We start from the raw sequence: 21,819 nt of genomic DNA on the forward strand, positions 1-21,819 counted from the left end.
TAAGTCTTTTAACATACCGTATTTGGATATTTCTGAAGAAGAAGAGAGAATTGCTACGAAGATGATCCTTGATGAGGAAGAGAATCTATTGCAAAGACAGCTGATCGATAAATGTCAACCTTCCTCATCAAATACTATCGATACCCCTGCTGCCTCAACTGAAGAAGAATTTATCAATCCTTTTCACTCTCAGCATGAAACAACCATTGACGAGCTCTCTTCTAACTTGGAAGACAATTTGCATGTCGGTTCTGTTCCGACCACGAGAATTCATAAAGATCACCCTTTGGAGAATGTAATTGGTGATGTGTCCTCAGGTGTACAAACAAGACGTAGCTTGCATGAGCACACCTGTGTTTACACAAGCATTAAGGAGACAGGAATAATCAACGAATGCTTGTACACTTGCTTTATCAGCCAGGTTGAGCCGAAGAATTATCAAATGGCTCTAAAGGACAGCTCGTGGGTCGAAGCCATGCAAGAAGAGTTGGCTCAGTTCAAGAAAATGGAAGTTTGGGATTTGGTTGAAAAACCAAAGCATGTGCATGCGATAGGCACAAAATGGGTGTTTAAGTGCAAGAGAGACGAGAAAGGGATTATTATAAGAAACAAGGCGAGACTAGTTGTGAAAGGATTTAATCAACAAGAGGGTATTGATTATAATGAAGTGTTCGCTCCTGTGGCAAGGTTGGAAGCCATTAGATTGTTTTTGGCGTTTGCTGCATATAAAAAGATGAAGGTATTTCAGTTGGATGTGAAGAGTGCGTTTCTGAATGGGAAAGTTGATGAGGTTGTGTATGTTGAGCAACCTCCGGGTTTTCCTGACCCAGATTTTCCAGACCATGTGTACAAGTTAAGCAAGGCATTGTATGGATTACATCAGGCACCTCGTGCCTGGTACTCAACTCTGTCAGACTACTTGCTTGAAAATGGGTTTGAAAGAGGTCAGATAGATAGCACGCTGTTTGTGAAGAGACAAGGAAGCGACTTCCTGCTAGTGCAAGTCTACGTGGATGATATTATTTTTGCTGCATCAAAAGTCTCCATGTGTCAAGATTTTGAGGCCGTCATGAAGAAAAGGTTTGAAATGAGTGCTATGGGTGAACTAACTTTCTTTTTAGGATTGCAGGTTGATCAAAAGAAGGATGGGATGTTCATTCACCAGACCAAGTATGTCCATGATGTGCTCAAACGATTCAAGATGGAGGACAGCACTCCATTCGACACTCCAATCTGCGTCAATCACAAATTGGGTGCTGAGTCAGACGGTGATGCAGATGTGGACCCAACTCAGTATCGGGCTATTATAGGTTCTTTAATGTACTTAACTGCTTCTAGGCCTGATATAATGTTTGCTGTTTGTCTTTGTGCTCGTTTTCAGGCAAACCCAAAGGAATCTCACATGAAAGGTGTGAAGAGGATCTTGCGGTATCTCAAGGGCAAACCGAAGCTGGGGTTGTGGTACCCGAGAGGAGGAGACTTGGAGCTAGTCGCCTACACAGACTCTGATTATGGTGGGTGCAATCAGAGTCGGAAGTCAACAACAGGAGGATGTCAGTTTCTTGGTGGCAGATTGGTGTCGTGGCAATGCAAGAAATAGACTTCGGTCGCAATTTCAACCTGTGAAGCATAATACATGGCAGCATCCAACTGCTGCTCCCAGGTTCTTTGGATTCAACAACAGTTGCGCGACTATGGTCTGAATTTTTTACTTACTCCTATTTGCATTGATAACACAGCTGCTATCTCAGTAACTAACAATCCCGTGAAACATAGTAAAACTAAACATATTGACATACGTCATCATTTCATACGGGATTGTGCTGAGAAGAAACTGATAGTGCTTGAAAAGGTGGATACGCTTGATAATTTCGCTGATCTTTATACTAAAGCGTTTGATAAAACAAGATTTCAAAACCTTATCGAGCTAAATGGGATGATCAATCCCGAGTAACCATGCTTTTCTTGTAATATTTTTTAAAAAAAGGGGTCACTATCGCTTAAAAATATGTCGATTACATCAGTTTGAAGGACTTGTCTTCGGATATGTTTTGGTCCTCATTTTCTACTTGTAGATTTTGAGGATAGCCATTAACTAGATTACTGATTGTGACCGGGGCGGTTTATGATGAGTTTTCATTCTTTCGCTTAAAATTAGTCGATCATACTTAGTTATAAGGACACATACTAGTATGTGGTTGGTCCAGCTGATCCATTGGATCTTCGGGATAGCCGTTTACCTGATGACTTTGTTTTGGTCGGGGCAATTAATGTTAAAATTTTTTTTTTAAAAAAAAGAAAGGGAAATGAAATTATTTTTCAAGTCTACTACTTCGCAAGAAGTACGTTTGCTATGTTTAACAGAAAATTGATCCAACCTTGGAAAATGATAGATATACTAATTCTGTGTGCTTAACTAGTGAAGTTATTAGGCTTAAAAGGCTTTAGGACAGTCATTGTATGTAATGGTAACTTTTTATGGTGCGTAAACGTAGACGTGATACAAACTAAATTTACTTGATTTTACGTGGAAACTCCTTAAGAGTTTTGCTTGTCTTCATTTTTATCTTTCTAAGTGATAGGCAGAAAAGCGATTACCCAGTCATACACGAGCCCATGTGTGTTCTGATTCCCGTGAAGATAGCATTTCAAGAAACTGCAGTGATCCAGATTCGGGACTTGCAGTTGGTTTACTACTCTGAAGTCTATGTAAATTTGTGAGTTATTGAAAAAAAAAAAAAAAAAAATTTTTTTGAGTTAATGAAACATTCTATAGCTGAAAATGTCAAGACTTCTCAATCATAGAGTAAGAAGGAGAACGGGAAGCAGATGAAGAGTAATTACAAACTTAATCAGACACTATGGGTCGAGGTCAATTCGGGGTGACTTGGGGAAAGCCAAATACGCTTTGAGGATAGATAGGAGGCATCAATATTTCTGAGTTGTTGCCCACTTAAATTTTGAGGCATAATTGAACCTAACTCGTATCACAGAAACGATGAAAACCATCTTAAGTTATTTACCTGCTTACGACCTGTCTCTTTATGTCATAATACAGCTAAACACGGATCTATGTGACAGTCACATACTTAGTATGATTCCTGTTCGGATCTTTTCTAAAACGTAGCAGTCCCTATCCAGACTGAAATTTGATCCCTTATACTTAAATTGTTTAAAGTTTTCTTTTTCTGTAGTTGTATTTGTTTATAACGGGTTACTTGGACTTGAACGTGTCATTTAGTTCTTAAAGGAAAGTTTTATAACTTAATTGGAAAAATGTTAAACTTATAAGGTTAAATTTTGTAAATATATAGGCGATGTTGTTGAACAGGCGAAGTTGTGGATAACTTCGCCTAGGCGAAGTTATCCGTAACTTCGCCTGAATAACTCCGCCCATATATAAGGATTTTCAACAGTCAATTCGTTCATTATTCTAAATATCAGCGAACTTATTCTCGTCTTCACAGCGAACTTATCCTCCGTTTACACAGCGAACTTATATACTGATCCTACTTGTTTTCTTTCTTCGATCTCAAACCGATTTAAAGGTGTGTTTGGGTTATATATCTTATACTCGATGTTCGATGTTGTTAATCCTAGGTTGTTACGACACCCGGTTAACGACCTCGGACGTTCGAAACCTATACCCGATTTCAAAACTTGTTTTCCGTGTTCATGAGTAAACTGGTCGTTTAGTTATCATTAATATCATGTGTTTGAGCCTCCTCAATCGTCAAAGTTAATCGAAACACCGGTTTTCCGGATTTCGATTAACCTTACTGTCGCCGTTTCAGATTCAGGCGAAGTTAAAGTTTAGGCGAAGTTATCCGTAACTTCGCCTGGAGCTTAAATTCGCCTGAAGCGAAGTTATCCGTAACTTCGCCTGATGCTCAACTTCGCCTGAAACTTAAATTCGCCTGAGGCGATGTTGTGGTGAGGCGAACTTAAAGATGAAGCGAAGTTGGTCCCAACTTCGCCCCAACTTTAACTTCGCCTGGAACCTTTTTAACTTAATAATTTTTAGTCGAACTTAAAGCTGAAGCGAAGTTGTTTCCAACTTCGCCCAAACTTTAACTTCGCCTATACAGTCTTTATCACAACTTCGCTCATGGTAATAAGCGAACTTGTGTTATGCTTTAATGTTTATCTTACTTGGTTCGTTTGTTGCAGATATGGCTGCAGTAGCTGGTGCTGGAGGTGCTGGAGGCGATGACGGAGATAACCAGAGACAATTTTTCCCGGGTCACAATATGTACATTACCTTAGACCCGGAAGCGAGCGGCGTAGAGGACTACCGTGAGATCATTTCTTTCCTCATTCGGTCGAGGATATTTCACGCAATCACGACGACTCTGCCGATATCCTTACCCAATATCGAGGATTTCTGGCAGACGGTGGAGTATGATTGTCGTGTTGAGCCCCCGGTCATGAGAGCAACAGTAAATAATCAAGAAGTTCAGTTCTCATCTGAACAAATTCGGGTGGCGTTACGCTTTGGAGAGGAGACTCGGGACGACCCGACTGACTTTGTGGCTTCGTTTCGTGATGGAGCGTTTCTACGAATGGGCTATTCTGGTCCATTGGGCGATACCCAGAGACGGGAGGGGTTCCTGCTCGATCAGTGGCGCTTCCTCATGCACGTCATGATTATGTGTATGTCTGGGAGGAAGGCGGGCACTGATGGTATGGGTGCGACCATGCAGTCAGCAATGACTGCTCTGACTTATAACAAACGTTATAGTTTTAGTCAGATGGTCTTTTACGAGATCGACAGACAGAGGAGGGCGATAGCTCGGGAGCGGTTCATTATGTATCCAAGATTCATCCAGATGATCTTGAACCATGTAGCTCCGAATCTGCCTCAAAGACGCCCGATAAGATACGTGGAGAGTGTGAGCAAGCGTATCTTTGCTCAATGTCGCACTTCCAGTGCGAGGAGCAAGCCTGAACTGCGTCCAAGGCATACTCCACTATTTGGGTTCTTAATAAACCCGGGGTATGTTCCTGCTGCTGGGGACGAGTTCAGAGATCCTCAACCACGACAGGCGGGAGCACCTCAAGCTGTACCTGCTGCGCCTGTTGTGCCGGCTGAAGAGGATGTAGACCTTGATGCTGCATTTGGCGGCCAAGGATTCTTCGACATGGATCGTTTTGATCCACAAGAAGATGTGCAGGTCTCTGCTGCACAGGTGAGGGAAGTGAGTGTAACTAGAGCAGCTACGACTGTGGCTGACTCAGATCTTGAAGATGTTATGAATGAGGCAAGGAGGATGTTGGTGACTAGAGAGAGGACGTTGGGGAAGAGAAAGAGGACGGTGGATGATAGTGAGTCAGAGGAAGAAGAGGAGGACATACACAAGTTGATCAGACGTTCGAGACGTGAAAGGACAGGTGCTGGTATGGGAGCTGGAGAGACTTCACGTGTTATACGTTTTGCTCCATCCGCACTGTCAGGTATGTCAATCGTTCCTACTTCTGTACAGGTTACAAGCGCCGCAGATGTTCCTGGGGTGGCTACATCAGCCGTCGGCATCCCATCCACTACACTACAGACGACGACTCCGGAGATTGTGTCGTTACCACCTCCAACGCTTACTCCTTCAGAGGTGGTGGCACAATTTGTAGAGTCGACGGTCGTCGCAACTGCAGGGTTGTCGGTCACGATACCACCTGCGGTTACGTCCACAACTGCTTCTGAAGTCCCAGTTGCATTCGAAATCCCTGCTGAGTATACTCCAGATACATCTAATATGAGATTTGATTTCGATGCAACCATCTCAGACTCGGAGAGAATAGCTGCACTTGAGCGGGTCGTGGCAGAGCAATCAAGGATCAACTTTATCCAGACCCAGGCTATTCAACGCCTTGTAGCAGAAAATCAACTACAGTCTTCCCTCCTGGTTGAGCATGGGAGGATTATAGATGCTATGAAGGCGTTCTTGGCATCTCAGGGGGAGACAGGCTGTAGAGGCGACGAGTTAAGGACTAAGAAGAGAAACGACAGAGACGATGATCCCAATGCACCGAAAGGTGCAGGTGGTGAGTTGCCAAGAACTACTCAAGCTCTTGGGACTTCCACAGCTCAGGGGGAGTCTGCAGGTGCAGTTGGTGGTGATGAGGTGGTGATGGTTGATGATGAAGATGATGTGATTGATGCGTTGAGAGAGTTAGATGATGATATGCTAGATGATGATGTGTTTGATGATGATGTGCTGCCGTGTGAGGAGATTGAGAAGATTGGCGCACAGATTGTGATTGAAGATGGGATAGAAGAGGGGGAGATAGTAGAAGAAGACGTTGAACACGAAATCCCAGATGTTGAGAAAGCCGACATGGGTACTGAGATGGATGAGACTGAGTGGGAGGAGCAGCCTAGGTGGAAGGAAGGCTGTGCTCATTGGTTTATTAAGACCAAGAAGCCTGCTGTTCCAGCCATGTTCAAGAAGAGTTATAACATCAAAGGCTATGCTGAGTCGAAGAAGGGAATTATCTGTTGGATATAAGATGAACAGATAAAGTTGTTTGTGGTGAAGCGTTATGATGGTATTCAATACTTCAAAAGAACCCTGAGATCTCTCAATACGTTGCCGGAATGTGAGGTGAAGGATTTGGCCAGGTTGGGCCTGATAAATAGAAGTGACGACAACATGGCAAGAGTGATTGGGAAGATCGTGTGGAAAGAAAGCATAAAAGAGAAGAAGTTTGAATTATTAAAGCCACAGAAGGGAAAGCTCGTGGAGGATACAGAAAGGGGAATGAGAGCAGATGGCAAGCCATGGATGGTGATGAAGTAAAAACCGATCCGATGCATCAAGGAGGTTCCAATGAAGACTATGCCTCAAGATGTGTTGAAGAATCTAAAATGGTGGTACGTTGATTGCCAGACTGCTGAAGCCGTGATGGAAGACGAAGACGAACAAGAAGTGCTGAGGGTGTATGATCCGATGCATCTTGTTAACTTATCGAAAGCTGATCTGCAAGTGTTGAATGAAAAGAAGATATTCTATATTCCTGCTTGGAATGATGAAGCAAGGAAATATCAGCGAGTAGTCACGGTATGTGTTAGAGAAGGAGTGCATGCGTGAAGATACAGGATTACAAGACAAGAGCTTAAAGATCAAGATATGAAGCTACTGCCAAGGGGGAGTCTGTTGGTGCATGAGTGTCAGTAGTTCATAGTCTAGTGTATGTAATCGAGTCTGTATTGTTATTTATGTTTTTGTTTAAAGCGAAGTTGTCAACAAGTTCGCCTAGGCGAACTTGTTGAACAAGCGAAGTTATGGACAACTTCGCCTGAACATGTCAGGCGAAGTTGTCGTGTATTTATATAGATGTTACGGCTTGGTTTAGTTGGTTGGTGAATCAGTTAGTTGTTCAGTGAATCGAGTTTGTTCGGTAACGTGAGTCTGTAATAGTGATATCGTATCACATGTTCGGTTATCAATATAACGTGTTCGTTTATCGTATCGTGTTGGTTTGATTTGCTTTCTACACTCGTAACGATCTACGCAGGGATTCCGCACCTGAGTAGACCGCGATATCTCGTGTGATCCGTCCAGGGAACCTACAACTTCTCCACTCGTCGGCACGCTTCACGAGGCGGGTCGTCGGGATGTCAGATTGGCACCACCTTCTTTGTTGGAACGTCGTTTGGATTATGGCACGAAAATCGAGGAACGTTGGTATATAGGCATGGTTTACGAGGAATCGAGGGCACGGACTTCGAGTTAATCGAGGGTATGAATTATAATGTTTAGAGAGAGATAGAGAGAGAGGTGAGTGAATTTTGGGTGTGAAGTGAGAGAGACCCGTAGCTCACTATTTATAGGCAAACCAGGGAGCCCATCGCGGTACGCGATGGCCCCTTTGGCTAGCCCATCACGTATCGCGATGTAGGCTTGCCCAATCACCCTCTAGACCTGTCACATGGTGTCACTTGGCAGGCGTTGTGCCACGTTTTGACACGTGGCGGTTGTGCTGCCACGTGGTGACACGTGGCGACCGTTGTGCCACGTGTGGACACGTGGCACGCCACGTGTTTTGTGTGTCAGACAACCCATCGCGATACGCGATGGGTTTCTTTTCTGATCCATCGCGTATCGCGATGGGTCAGGAAACCAGAATTTTTATTTTCAACCCTAAAGTTTAGAATTTTACATTTTTGGTCCCTTGACTTTGGAAACTTGGTATTTTGAACTCGAAATTTTCACGATGTTACAGTTTGGATATCCGAACTATCCGATATTTTTAAGTTTAATATTTTTAGTTTTATTATATATTAGAAAGATAATAAAAACCTAGATGACATGTTTCATTTTCACAGCTCCTTGTCTCTTATCTTCAATCTTATTCACTACATAAAACCTTAGATCGTCTTCACTCTCCTCCGGCCCTCCACCATCCTTCTCCGGCGTCGACCACCACAGTCAGTCACTCCTCCCCCGCCGACGTCGTCCCCTCCACTTGGCTCAACTACCGTCGGCGTCGCCTCCACTCTCCTTCGGCCATCCACCCTCCTCCACCATTGTCGACCACTACCGTCAGTCACTCCTCTTCCACCGTCGTCGACCACCACCATCACTCACTCCTCCTCCGTCGGCGTCGTCTCCTCCACTCGTCTCAACTACTGTCAGCAGAATGTTTATGTTTTGGTTTATGTATGGTTTGTGGGATTATGGATTGTTGTTTGGTTTGTTGGATACTTGGATTTGGAAACTTGAATTGAGATGATGTATGTTTTTATTATTAAAGAAGATGTCCGGATATCCGAAGTTTGGATATCCGAATTTCAGATATCTGAAATTTCGGATTCAGATTCGGATAGTGATTTTCACTGTCCTAAAGGTTCGGATATCCGAAACTTCAGATAGCCAGTTTTGAACGGCCCTAGTATAAACCAAATCTTCATCTTCATCCCCAGGTAGACTGTATTCATCTCCAATCGATGTTAGACTGAATCGATGTTGACATATATTCATCTCTGATTATACTGAATTCTGAAAATCCATCTTCAATCAGTCCATCTTCTTCATTAAATATGTCATTGGTAGGTATGTTAATTTTACATTTATCATTTGTTTTTATACTTTAATTTTTTTTTAAATCTAAACAAAACACTCACTAGGATTTTGTTAGAATTATGTGTACAATTTAGTGCGTTTAATTTATGTTTTTCAATTCTAAATGAGTCTATGTATTCAATTGGTTCATGTTCTTCATCAAAACCGTGTTTTGAAATCGAGTTCAGTTTTATTATTTCACAGAATATGTCATATGTCATTTTTCAATGTTAATTTAAATGATTAGTATTATTGAATCCCATATGTCATGTCATTTAAATTATATTTCTGATAGAATATGTCATATGTCATTTTGTTCATCAAATTCGAAATGTTATTTATAGGAAATCCCAATAAATAAGTTCTAGATTATTGAATGTTGAATGTAGTTGATTACTAGATTAATATATTTCAAATCTAAATTTTGAAAATTTATTCTATAAATATTAGTTTTTGACTTTTATATTTTTGTAACGTATTCATGTTATTATGATATAAATTATTACGAAATTAAAAAACTTACTAAATTTACTATGATTTACAAAAAATAAAGATGTATGTATTTACTATATAATCTACGCAATCCAGTATGCGTTCTTCACATTTTCTTCATCATTTGCCTTTGAATTATTATAGAAACGAATAGTGGTGTTCTTCAATCAATATTTTTTTATATTTTCATAATTTCATATATAATAACATTCAAAGTTAGTTACAAATCTGATAACATATAATTAGTTTATTATTTCCATTTTTTAATGGAGGTTCAAAGTTACACAATGCTTAATGAAATTGATGTTCTTAAAACCTCTCAATGCAATGTTAAGGTTAGAGTTTTGAGAGTTTGGACCATCAACGATAACAAACACCCCAAGGAGGACTTCTTGTATTTGAATTAAAATAACTATGTAATGTGTTATAGTTAAATAAAATTATCCTCTTACACACGGGTCGCTATCCTAGTATATCTATAATATATATAAACTAAAACATAAAAATCATATATGTCGCGATGTGATAACTCCCTCTTTTTTTGAAGTCACCAGATTTGCTTGATTTTTAAATAGATGCTTCTCATGCATTTGACCCGAATTCACAGGTATGAGTCTCATCAAACCCAGATATTTCTTAAACGGGTTATAACATCTTATTAAATTAAAACGAATCTCACCAAATATTTGATATAAAAATCCTATAAGGTAGGGATATACTAAAAATTAATATATGATTTATTTAAAAAAAAAAGATGTATATTATTTATAATTAAGAACAATCTTATAGTAAAAAAATAAACGGGTCTTGGGTCTCATCAAACCCATATAGCTTTTAAACCGGGTTATAACATCTCATATATTTGTGAAACAATTTATCATTAAACCATAAGTATATTATTAACTTTCATACAATAAAAAAATCAAAAAAATAAATAAATATTAGAAACAGATAATATAAAACAACCCCCATAAATATATATAAACGAAACCATAAAAATCCTATGTGTCGCGATGTGGTTGCTCCCCCTTTTTTCGGAGTCACCAGATTTGCTTGATTTTTAAATGGATGTTTCTCATGCATTTGACCCGAATTCATGGGTATGTGTCTCATCAAACCCAGATATCTTATACGGGTTATAACATCTCATTAAATTAAAAACTAATCTCACCAAATATTTGATATAAAAATCTTATAAAGTAGGGATATACTAAAAACTAATATCTGATTTATTTAATAAAAAATATATGTTATTTATAATTAAAAAACCAATTTTATAGTAAAAACAAATAAACGGGTCTTGAGTTTCACCAAACTCATATAGCTTTTAAACCGAGTTATAACATCTCATATATTTGTGAAACAATTTATCATCAAATCATAAGTATATTATTAACTTTCATACAATAAAAAAAATAAAATTCAGAAATAAATAAATATTAAAAACAAATAATATAAAACAACCCCCGTAGTACGTGAGATACAAACTAGTATAATAATATCTAATTATTACTCTATTAAAGCAAACAATTCAACTTGGCATTTAGATGTCAAGCAATATAATTACCACCTAACTTAGTATTTAATTTTAATTACAATTATTCCACAAATTATCCATTATTTTCATATATAACACTCATTTGATATTAATCCAATTTTTATTTTAATTCTCCAATTTAAAAATACGGAACGACGTCTTTAAAACTTTAGAATATGGTAGAGATGCAGTTTTTGAAATTTGATGAAAATATGTTTTTGTTGAGTGGAAACCATAATAACAAAGAATGTATATATATATATTTTTTAAATTTTGGCATATTATTAATTGAGCCAAGTTATTCTACAAAGGGTAACAAAAATGAGAAGTGTGAGAAGCCATAAATAATTGACATGTGTCAAGTGGGGACCAAAAGAAAAAGGTATAGAGGTAATTGTACACATTTTCTCTCTCCACATGCAAGGCACATGTTAATACCCCCAACATTTTAGAATGTTTATAACGTTTTCGTATGATATTGTTTTTTTTAAAAAAAATATGTAGGTTCCTAGCCGGATCTACACGAGATATCTCGTTCTACGTAGGTGCGGAATCCCTACGTAAGACGTTACGAGCGTAGAAGACGATACGATTAAACACAATCGAACACACGTTACAATAAACAAATACTCGTTATATTGCAACCTTAAACACGTGATATCAATCACTGATTACAGGACTCTCTGACTCGTAAACTCGAATAACAAAACTCCTTAATGTATGTTGTTATTGATTAAGCCGTAACCTAATCAATATATAACACGACAACTTCGCCTGGCATGTTCAGGCGAAGTTGTCCCTAACTTCGCTTGTCTAACAAGTTCGCCTATATCAGCGAACTTGTTAGCTAACTTCGCTTACATCAAATACAAAACATTACAAACTCGATTACAGACACTAGACACTGAACTACTGACATCATGCACCAACAGACTCCCCCTTGGCAGTAGCTTCATCTCTTTAGCTTCAAACACGTGTCTTGTAATCTTCAACAATCTTGCATCTTCATCTTTAAGCATGAACTCCTTCGCGTACACAAACTGATACAACTCTTTGATATTTCTTCGCTTCGTCTTTCCAAGCAGGAATATAAAATATTTTCTTCTCATTCAGCACCTGCAGATCAGCTTGTGACAAGTTCACTAGATGCATCGGATCATACACTCTTAGCAGCTCTTGTTCATCTTCGTCCTCCATGACTGCTTCAGCTGTCTCACAATCTACATACCACCACTTCAACTCTTTGAGCACATCCTTGGGCATTTGTTTCATCGGCACTTCTTTCAAACACCGGATCGGTTTATACTTCATAATCATCCAAGGCTTGCCATCTGCTCTCAATCCTCTATCTTTGTCTTCGATAAGTTTACCCTTCTGTGGTTTCAACAGCTGGAACTTCTTTTCCTTTATACTCTCCTTCCATACTATCTTCCCGATGACTCTAGCCATATTATCATCACTTCGGTTTATCAATCCTAATCTGGCTAAGTCTTTCACCTCACATTCTGGCAATGTATTCAATGATCTCAACAATCTTTTGAAGTACTAAACGCCATCATATCTCTTAATCACAAAGAGCCTCAACTGCTCATCATATATCCAGCAAATAATCCCCTTTCTCGCTTCAGCATAGCCTCTAATGTTGTAACTCTTCTTGAACATTGTAGGGACCGCTGGTTACTTCGTTTTTACAAACCATTGAGCATAGCCTTCTTTCCATCTAGGCTGCTCTTCCCATTCAGTCTCATCATTCCCCATATCTTTACCTATATCTGCCTGATCAACATCCGGAATCTCATGCTCCACATTCTCTTCTACTATCTCTCCCTCTTCTATATCATCATCAATCACAATCTCTGCACCAATATTCTCTATCTCATCCACCGGTAATACATCATCATCACCTATAAAGTCATCATCCATCTCCTCAACCTCCATGACCACCACATCATCACCACCAGCTGCACTTGACTCCCCCTGAGTTGTGGAAGTCCCAAGAGCTTGGTCAGTTCTTGGCAACTCTCCACCTGCACCTTTCGATGCATTGGGATCATCGTCTCTATCATTTCTCTTCTTAGTCCTCAACTCATCGCCTTTACAGCTCGTCTCCCCCTGAGATGCCAAGAACTCCTTCAAAGCATCTATGATTTTGCCATGTTCTACCAGCAGAGACGACTGCATCTGATTCTCTGCAACTAGGCGTTGAATAGCCCCCTTGGCAGTAGCTTCATCTCTTTATCTTCAAGCACGTGTCTTGTAATCTTCAACAATCTTGAATCTTCATCTTTAAGCATTCACTCCTTCTCGTATACATACCGACACAACTCTTTGATATTTCCTCGCTTCGTCTTTCCAAGCAGGAATATAAAAGATTTTCTTCTCATTCAGCACCTGCAGATCAGCTCGAGACAGGTTCACTAGATGCATCGGATCATAGACTCTCAGCAGCTCTTGTTCATCTTCATCTTCCATCACTGCTTCAGCTGTCTCACAATCTACATACCACCACTTCAACTCTTTGAGCACATCCTTGGGCATTTGTTTCATCGGCACTTCTTTCAAACACCGGATCGGTTTATACTTCATAATCATCCAAGGCTTGCCATCTGCTCTCAACCCTCTATCTTTATCTTTGATTAGTTTACCCTTCTGTGGTTTCAGCAGCTCGAACTTCTTTTCCTTTATACTCTCCTTCCATACTATCTTCCCGATGACTCTAGCCATATTATCATCACTTCGATTCACAATCCCAATCTGGCTAAGTCTTTCACTTCACATTCTGGCAGTGTGTTCAACGATCTCAACATTCTTTTGAAGTACTTAATACCATCATATCTCTTAATCACGAAGAGCCTCAACTGCTCATCGTATATCCAGCAAATAATCCCTTTTCTCGCTTCAGCATAGCCTCTAATGTTGTAAGTCTTCTTAAACATAGTAGGGACCACTGGTTTCTTCGTTTTGACGAACCACTGAGCATAGCCTTCTTTCCATCTAGGCTGCTCTTCCCATTCAGTCTCATCATTTCCCATCTCTTTACTCATATCTGCGTTATCGACTTCTGGAATCTCATGCTCTACATTCTCTTCTACTATCTCTCCCTCTTCTATCTCATCATCAATCACAATCTGTTCACCAATCTTCTCTATCTCATCACTCGGTAATACATCATCATCACACATAAAGTCATCATCCATCTCCTCAACCTCCACTACCACCACATCATCACCACCAGCTGCAGTTGTCGACTCCCCCTGAGTTGTGGAAGTCCCAAGAGCTTGTACAGTTCTTGGCAACTCACCACCTGCACCTTTCGATGCATTGGGATCATCGTCTTCATCATTTCTCCTCTTGGTCCTCAACTCATCGCCTTTACAGCTCGTCTCCCCCTGAGATGCCAAGAACTCCTTCAGAGCATCTATGATTTTTCCATGTTCTACCAGCAGGGACGACTGCATCTGATTCTCTGCAACTAGGCGTTGAATAGCCTGGGTCTGGATAAGATTAATCCTTGACTGTTCTGCCACGACCCGTTCAAGTGCTGCTATTCGTTCTGAGTCTGATAAGGTTGCATCGAAATCAAACCTCAGATGTGATATATCTTGAGTGTACTGAGGAGGGATTTCCGTTGTAACCGGGACCTCAGAAGTAGACAAAGACGTAACCGCAGGTGGTATCGTCACCGATAACCCCGTAGTGGCCACAACCGTCGACTCAATTAAATGTGCCACAACCTCCGTTGGAGTAAGAGTTAGAGGTGGAAACGATACAATTTCCGGAGCCGAAAGTTGAAATGAAGTGAGTGGAAGGCCAAATGAGGATGAGGTAGCCACCACGGGAATGTCCGTGGCGCTTGGCCTTGTAACCTGTAATGATGAGGGAACCATTGTCATACCGGACAGTGCGGGTGGGGTGAAACGTACCACCCTCGAGCTCTCACCGGCTCCCGATCCTACACCTATCCGTTCCCTTCTTGATCTCTGGATCAACTGTTGAACTTCTTCTTCATAGTCTGACTCACTATCATCATCAGCTCTCTTCCTTTTCCCATGAGTCCGTTCATGTGTTACCAAAATCCGTCTTGCTTCGGTCAATTCATCATCAGTATCTGAGCCAGCCACCGTTGTAGCTGCCCTAGTAACATTCACACCCGAAACATGTGCAACAGAGACTTGCACAATCTCCTCTGGATCAACCCTCTCCATGTCAAAAAATCCTTGACCGCCAAACTCTGCGTCAAGGTCAACGTTCTCCTCCGGTGACACAACAGGAGCAGCAGGTATAGCTTGAGGTGCTCCTGCCTGTTGTGGTGCCGGGTCCCGAAACTCGTCCCCTCGAGCAGGCACATACCCCGGGGTTGATCAAGTACCCAAATAGTGGAGTATGCCGAGGACGGAGCTCAGGTTTGCTCCTCGCACTGGAGGATCTGCATTGGGCAAAGATCCTTTTGCTCACACTTTCTACGTATCGGATTGGTCGGCGCTGAGGTAGCGTTGGAGCAACATGATTCAAGATCATTTGGAGAAATCTTGGATACATGATAAATCTCTCACGCGCCACCGCTCTTCTTTGTCGATCGATCTCGTAGAAGACCATCTGACTAAAGCTGTAACGCTTATTATAAGTCAGAGCAGTCATAGCCGACTGCATGGTCGCGCCCATGCCATCAGTGCCCGCCTTTCTCCCTGACATGCAAACAATCATGACATGCATGAGAAAGCGCCACTGGTCAAGTAAAAACCCCTTCCTTCTCTGTGTATCTCCCAAGGGACCTGAGTATCCCATAATCAAAAACGCTCCATCACGGAAAGGAGCTACAAAGTCTGTCGGGTCATCCCTCGTCTCATCTCCAAAACGTAAAGCCGCCCGGATCTGTTCAGATGAGAACTGAACAATGTGATTGTTGACTGTTGCTCGCATCACCGGGGGCTCGACCCTACAATCATATTCCACGTTCTGCCAAAAATCCTCATGTTTGGCAAGGATATTGGCAGTGTTGTCGTAATCGCGTGGAATATACGCGAGCGTAGTTGGAATGTGATGATTTCGCGGAAATCATCAACTCCGCTCGCCTCCGGGTCTAATGTTATATACATGTTGTGACCCGGGAAGAACTGTCTTTGGTTATCACCACCGTCATCACCGCCTGCACCACCTATTGCAGCCATATCTGCATCAAACAGACTAAGTTAGATAAGCGACAAAGCAAATCACAAGTTCGCCTGTTACCATGAGCGAAGTTGTGATCTTTTCTGTATAGGCGAAGTTAAAGGTGGGGCGAAGTTGGGAAACAACTTCGCTTCAACTTTAACTTCGTCTGTTAACTGTTAAGTAAAAAGGTCCAGGCGAAGTTAATGATAACTTCGCCTAACCACAACATCGCCTCATAAACTGTTTCAAAAATAATTATCAGGCGAAGTTAAACCTCAGGCGAAGTTACGGACAACTTCGCCTAAACTGTAACTTCGCCGAATATGAAACGGCATCAATTAGGTTTATTGAACGACGTGATTTGGTCAATTTTGAGCTTGCGGATCTCGTAAAACTTGATTTAATGACGATTTAGACGATTAGATTGATTATGAACACGTAAAGATACGTTTGAAAATCGGTTATTGAAGGTTCGGAAAAACGAGGTCGTGAATCGGGTCGAAACGACCTTTGATTAACGTTACGGACAGCGAATAGGTGATACTATCAACACTACGCACCTATAACTCAGATTATAACTGGAAAAAGAACACAGATGAAGATCGATAAGTTCGATGTGGGTTTAGAGATTAGGTTCGCTGGATAAGTTCGCTGGGTTTTGAAAATAATGAACCAGTTTGACCTTAAAACTTCTTTATATAGGGTCAGAATTTTACAGGCGAAGTTGTGGATAACTTCGCCTATTATAATTTGAACAATTTGCAATTAAGTTTTAAAACATCCTTTAAGGTGTTAAATGATACGATCAAGACCAAGTAACCAGGTATAAATCATACACCTACATAAGTAGAAAAATTTTAAAATTTAAAGTACACGGGATCAAATTTCAGTCTCGATAGGGACTACCATGTTTTAGAAAAGATCCGAACAGGAATCATACTAACTACGTGACTGTCACACAGATCCGTGTTCAGCTTTATTATGACATAAAGAAACAGGTTGTAAGCTGGTAAATGACTTAGAATGGTTTTCATCGTTTCTGTGATACGGGTTAGGTTCAATTAAGCTCAAAACTTAAGTGGGCAACAACTCAGAGATTATGATGCCTCCTATCTATTCTCAAGAGCGTATTTGGCTTTCCCCAAGTCACCCCGAGTTGACCTCGACCCGTAGTGTCTGATTAAATAGTAAATGCTCTTCGATCGTCAGACTCTTCTTCCCGTTCTCTATCTTGCATCTTGATTGAGAAGTCTTATCATTATGAACTCTATAATGTCTCAATAACTAATTTTTTTTTAAGTATTTACACAAACTTCAGATAAACTACTGCAAGTCCCGAATCTGGATCACTGCAGTTTCTTGACACGCTATCTTCACGGGAATCAGAACACTCACGGGCTCGTGTATGACTGGGTAATCGCTTTTCTGCCTATCATTCGGAAAGATATATATGGAGACATGCACAATTGTTAAGAAGTTTCCACGTAAAATCGAGTAGATTTAGTTAGTATCACTTCTACTTTTACGCACCATAAAAAGCTACCATGACATACAATGACTGTTCTAAAGTCTTTTAGGCCTAATAACTTCACTAGTTAAGCACACAGAATCAGTATATCTATCACTTTCCAAGGTTGGATCAATTTTCTGTTAAACATAGTAAAGGAACTTCTTACGAAGTAGTAGACTTGAAAAATAATTTCATCTCCCGGAAAAATTTTTAACTTCAATCGCCCCGATCAAATTGAAGTTTTCAGGTAAACGGCTATCCCGAAGATCCAATGGATCAGCTGGACCGACCACATACGAGTATGTGTCCCTCTAACTAAGTATGATCGACTAATTTTCAGCGAAAGAATAAAAACACATCATAAACCGCCCCGGTCACTTTCAGTCATCTGGTTAATGGCTATCCTTATATTCTACAAGTAGAAATGAGGACCAAACAAATCCGAAGATATGTCCTTCAAACTGAGGCAACCGACATAATTTTAAGGGCGATAGTGACGTTTTTTTTTTTTTTTTTAAACAAATACAAAAAGTAGGGTTACTCGGGATTGATCATCCCATTCAGCTCAACAAGGTTTTGAAATCTAGTTTTGTCATCATAATAACAAGCGTTTTTTTATCTTTAATATGAGTATGATTTTTTGTTATATAAAATTTAAAACAAAAATTGCGTCGTTATGTCTTTTCGCACACCATTGTGTCTTTTCGCTTATCATTGTGTTTTTTTCGTTATTGTGTCTTTTCGCACACCATTGTGTCTTTTCGCTTATCATTGTGTCTTTTTTCGTCATTGTGTCTTTTCGCACACCATTGTGTCTTTTCGCACACCATTGTGTCTTTTTTCGTTATTGTGTCTTTTCGCTTATCATTGTGTCTTTTTCGTCATTGTGTCTTTTTTCGCACACCATTGTGTCTTTTTTCGTCATTGTGTCTTTTCACACACCATTGTATCTTTTCGTTTATCATTGTGTCTTTTCGCTTATCATTGTGTCTTTTTTCGTCATTGTGTCTTTTCGCACACCATTGTGTCTTTTTTCGTCATTGTGTCTTTTCGCACATCATTGTGTCTTTTTATCTAATACATAAAACACAATGATTAATACATGTTACACAATAACTTGAAACGTAAAACACAATGGTGAATACGTATAACACAATGACCAAAAACGTAAGACACAATGGTGAATACGTATAACACAATGACCTTAAACGTAAGACACAATGGTGAATACGTATAACACAATAACTTGAAACGTAAAACACAATGGAAACAACATATTACACAATGACACAATGAACAACAAAAAAACACAATTAAAAATACCCATTAATTTTTTTTATTTTTAACAATATGATACTCATATTAAAGATAAAAAACGCTTATTATTATGGTGAAATTTTTTTAAAAAAACAATGTCGTATGAAAAAGTTATGGACATTTTAAAATGATGGAGGAATTGATATGTGCCTTGCATGTGGAGAGAGAAAGTCAACAAAGATGGTTTATTACCTTTATGCCCTTTTCATCAATTTTTATTTATTAAATTAATCTCAGACATTTAAATTTAAAATCCATGGACTGGATTCCTTCTCACCTTTCTCATTTTTGTTGTCCTTTGTATTTTAACTTTACCCATTATTAATTAAGATATAAAGTCATGTTTTAGGTATTAATTTTTAAATTTGTGTTCCTGTTCTTTTACGTTTTTATTGTTTCTAAAAATCCTTAACTTAATTACTATGTTAAATATAATTTTGTCTTGTGTTATTATTTTAGTGTATCAACATGGTATATTCAAAATTTATTTTTGTTATAAGCAACAACTTTTGACTTTTTATATTAGGTAAAACATATTAGGTAAAAGAAACTTTATTAATATATTTTTTTCCTTTCTTAAAATTGAAACAGCCTATACCAAAGTTAAATGCATATATTTTTCTATTTTTAATGTTTATATTTAAATAATCGGATTTAAAATTTGAAGAATAAATTCAAATTTCAAATACAAATATTCTTTCCATATTTGGCTCACAATCACGAATGAAAGTACTCCGTATTAAAGTGTATTATTTAATTGAAAATGAAAAAGAAACTGTAATGATTTTTAGTATAATCTATAATATATAACGAAAACTAAAAAATTCTACATGTCGCGATATGGTAGCTCCCTCTTTTATGGAAGCCACCAGATTGCTTGATTTTTAATTGGAGGCTTCTCATGCATTTGACCCGAATTAATGGGTATGGGTCTTACCAAATCCATATATATCTTAAACGAGTTATAACATCCCATTAAATTAAAACTTAATCTCACCAAATATTTGATGTAAAACTATTATAAAATAAGGATATATTAAAAGTTAACATATGATTTTTTTAAAATATATTATTATAAATAAGAAATAATTTTATGGTAAAAAATAAACGAGTCTTGGGTCTCACCAAACTCATATAGCTTTTAAACCGGGTTATAACATCATTTATTTGTGAAATCTTTTATCATCAAACCATAAGTATATTCTAAACTTACAAACAATAAAAAAATTAAAATTCAAAAAATATATAAATACTAAGACAAATAATATAAAACAACCCCCGTAATACGGGAGAATAAACTAGTTATATGATATATATGGATATATGGTGGGGAACTGAATGTGAATGTTTTTATAATCATACCATATAATTTACAATTTCCTTCACATATATTTAAGGAATAGGTTGAGAATGATGAGCATTCCTATTTAATTCCCTACCATATATTCATATATATCATATAACTATTTTAAAAATCTTTGCGTTTTCTCTCTCATGTTCTGTTGGGTGTAGATTTTCTATCCTCGGGATGAGCTACGATTCAAGGATTTTGAGCTATCTTGTCAACGCTAATATTCCGAGGATGATATTTGACTAATTCAATTGTCCTATATTATTTTTATTTGTTTTGTAGATAAGATCACGTGTTAAATATGTTAATATGAACGTGGACTTACAACAGCTAGTGCTTGAACTTCGTCAAATGGAACGTGGGCAAGCAACGAATTATGGAAGAAATAGTCTAGGGTTTCCAGAATATTCGGGATAACAGTTGTAACTTTATCTTATATAAACGTAGAACACACACCTTCACTTACCTAGCTACTAGCATACATTGTAACACTTAACTTACGATCACTTATCAGCTCCATCATTTGTAACCACCATTTTATTATTAATAAGAGTGACGGTGATAGTTTTCACCGTCCAGGGGGGGGGGGGTTTGTGCCGGAGATTATCATAATCACGTACCAATTTGACCAAAGATTACGTTGTTAATCTTTGACAGAAGCAATTCGACCAAAGATTACATTGTTATTTTTGACCGAGACAAGATTATCATAATCAAGGGTTTTTTCCCTCGTAATCACATCATTGTGTTCAATCATTTTACCATTAAGCACCCCGCCTCACGCACTAATTTGTTCAAAAGTTAGTTTGCTAATTTTTGACCGAAACAATTTGGCGCCCACCGTGGGGCAAACGGTGCTTTGATCATTATCAACTCTCAAACTAAACCCTACTCTCAATATCCACAACATGTCTACCCAACCGAAAATTGTTTCTTCTTCTGCCGCGGCTTCGGATTCCTCTGTGAGGCCTTCTATGCCCCCTCCTCCTGCTGGTAGTATCCCAAAGAAACCTGACAACATTCAGAAGAAAGCTGCTACTCCAGTGTTTTCGGGATCGAGACCATCTCCCCAGGATCCCGTTATGGTATCTAATAATGAACTTTTGTCTATTTATAAGCGGTTACAAGAACAGATGGATCGCCAGAACAAGACCAACCAGATGCTGGTGAAGGAACTGGAAGATATCAGAAAAGCCAAGAAGCCGGCGGAAGAATTCACGCCATTAATCCCGAGATCTCTGGATTTCACTCCTCCAGGATCCTCAGGATTGGTGCATCCGAAGTCAACCACGGCGTACAACCCTGGATCCTCGCTCTTCTAGCACTCAAGGTCTGTGGGTTGTACTCATATGGATCCCAAGGATACTTGCATGCATCCTTTGCTGGGCCGTTTTAACATGCA

This window comes from Bidens hawaiensis, unplaced genomic scaffold (genome assembly GCF_021521415.1).
Source record: "Bidens hawaiensis isolate Kalapana, Puna unplaced genomic scaffold, B.hawaiensis_p1.1 tig00003289_1, whole genome shotgun sequence".
NCBI lineage: Eukaryota > Viridiplantae > Streptophyta > Magnoliopsida > Asterales > Asteraceae > Bidens > Bidens hawaiensis.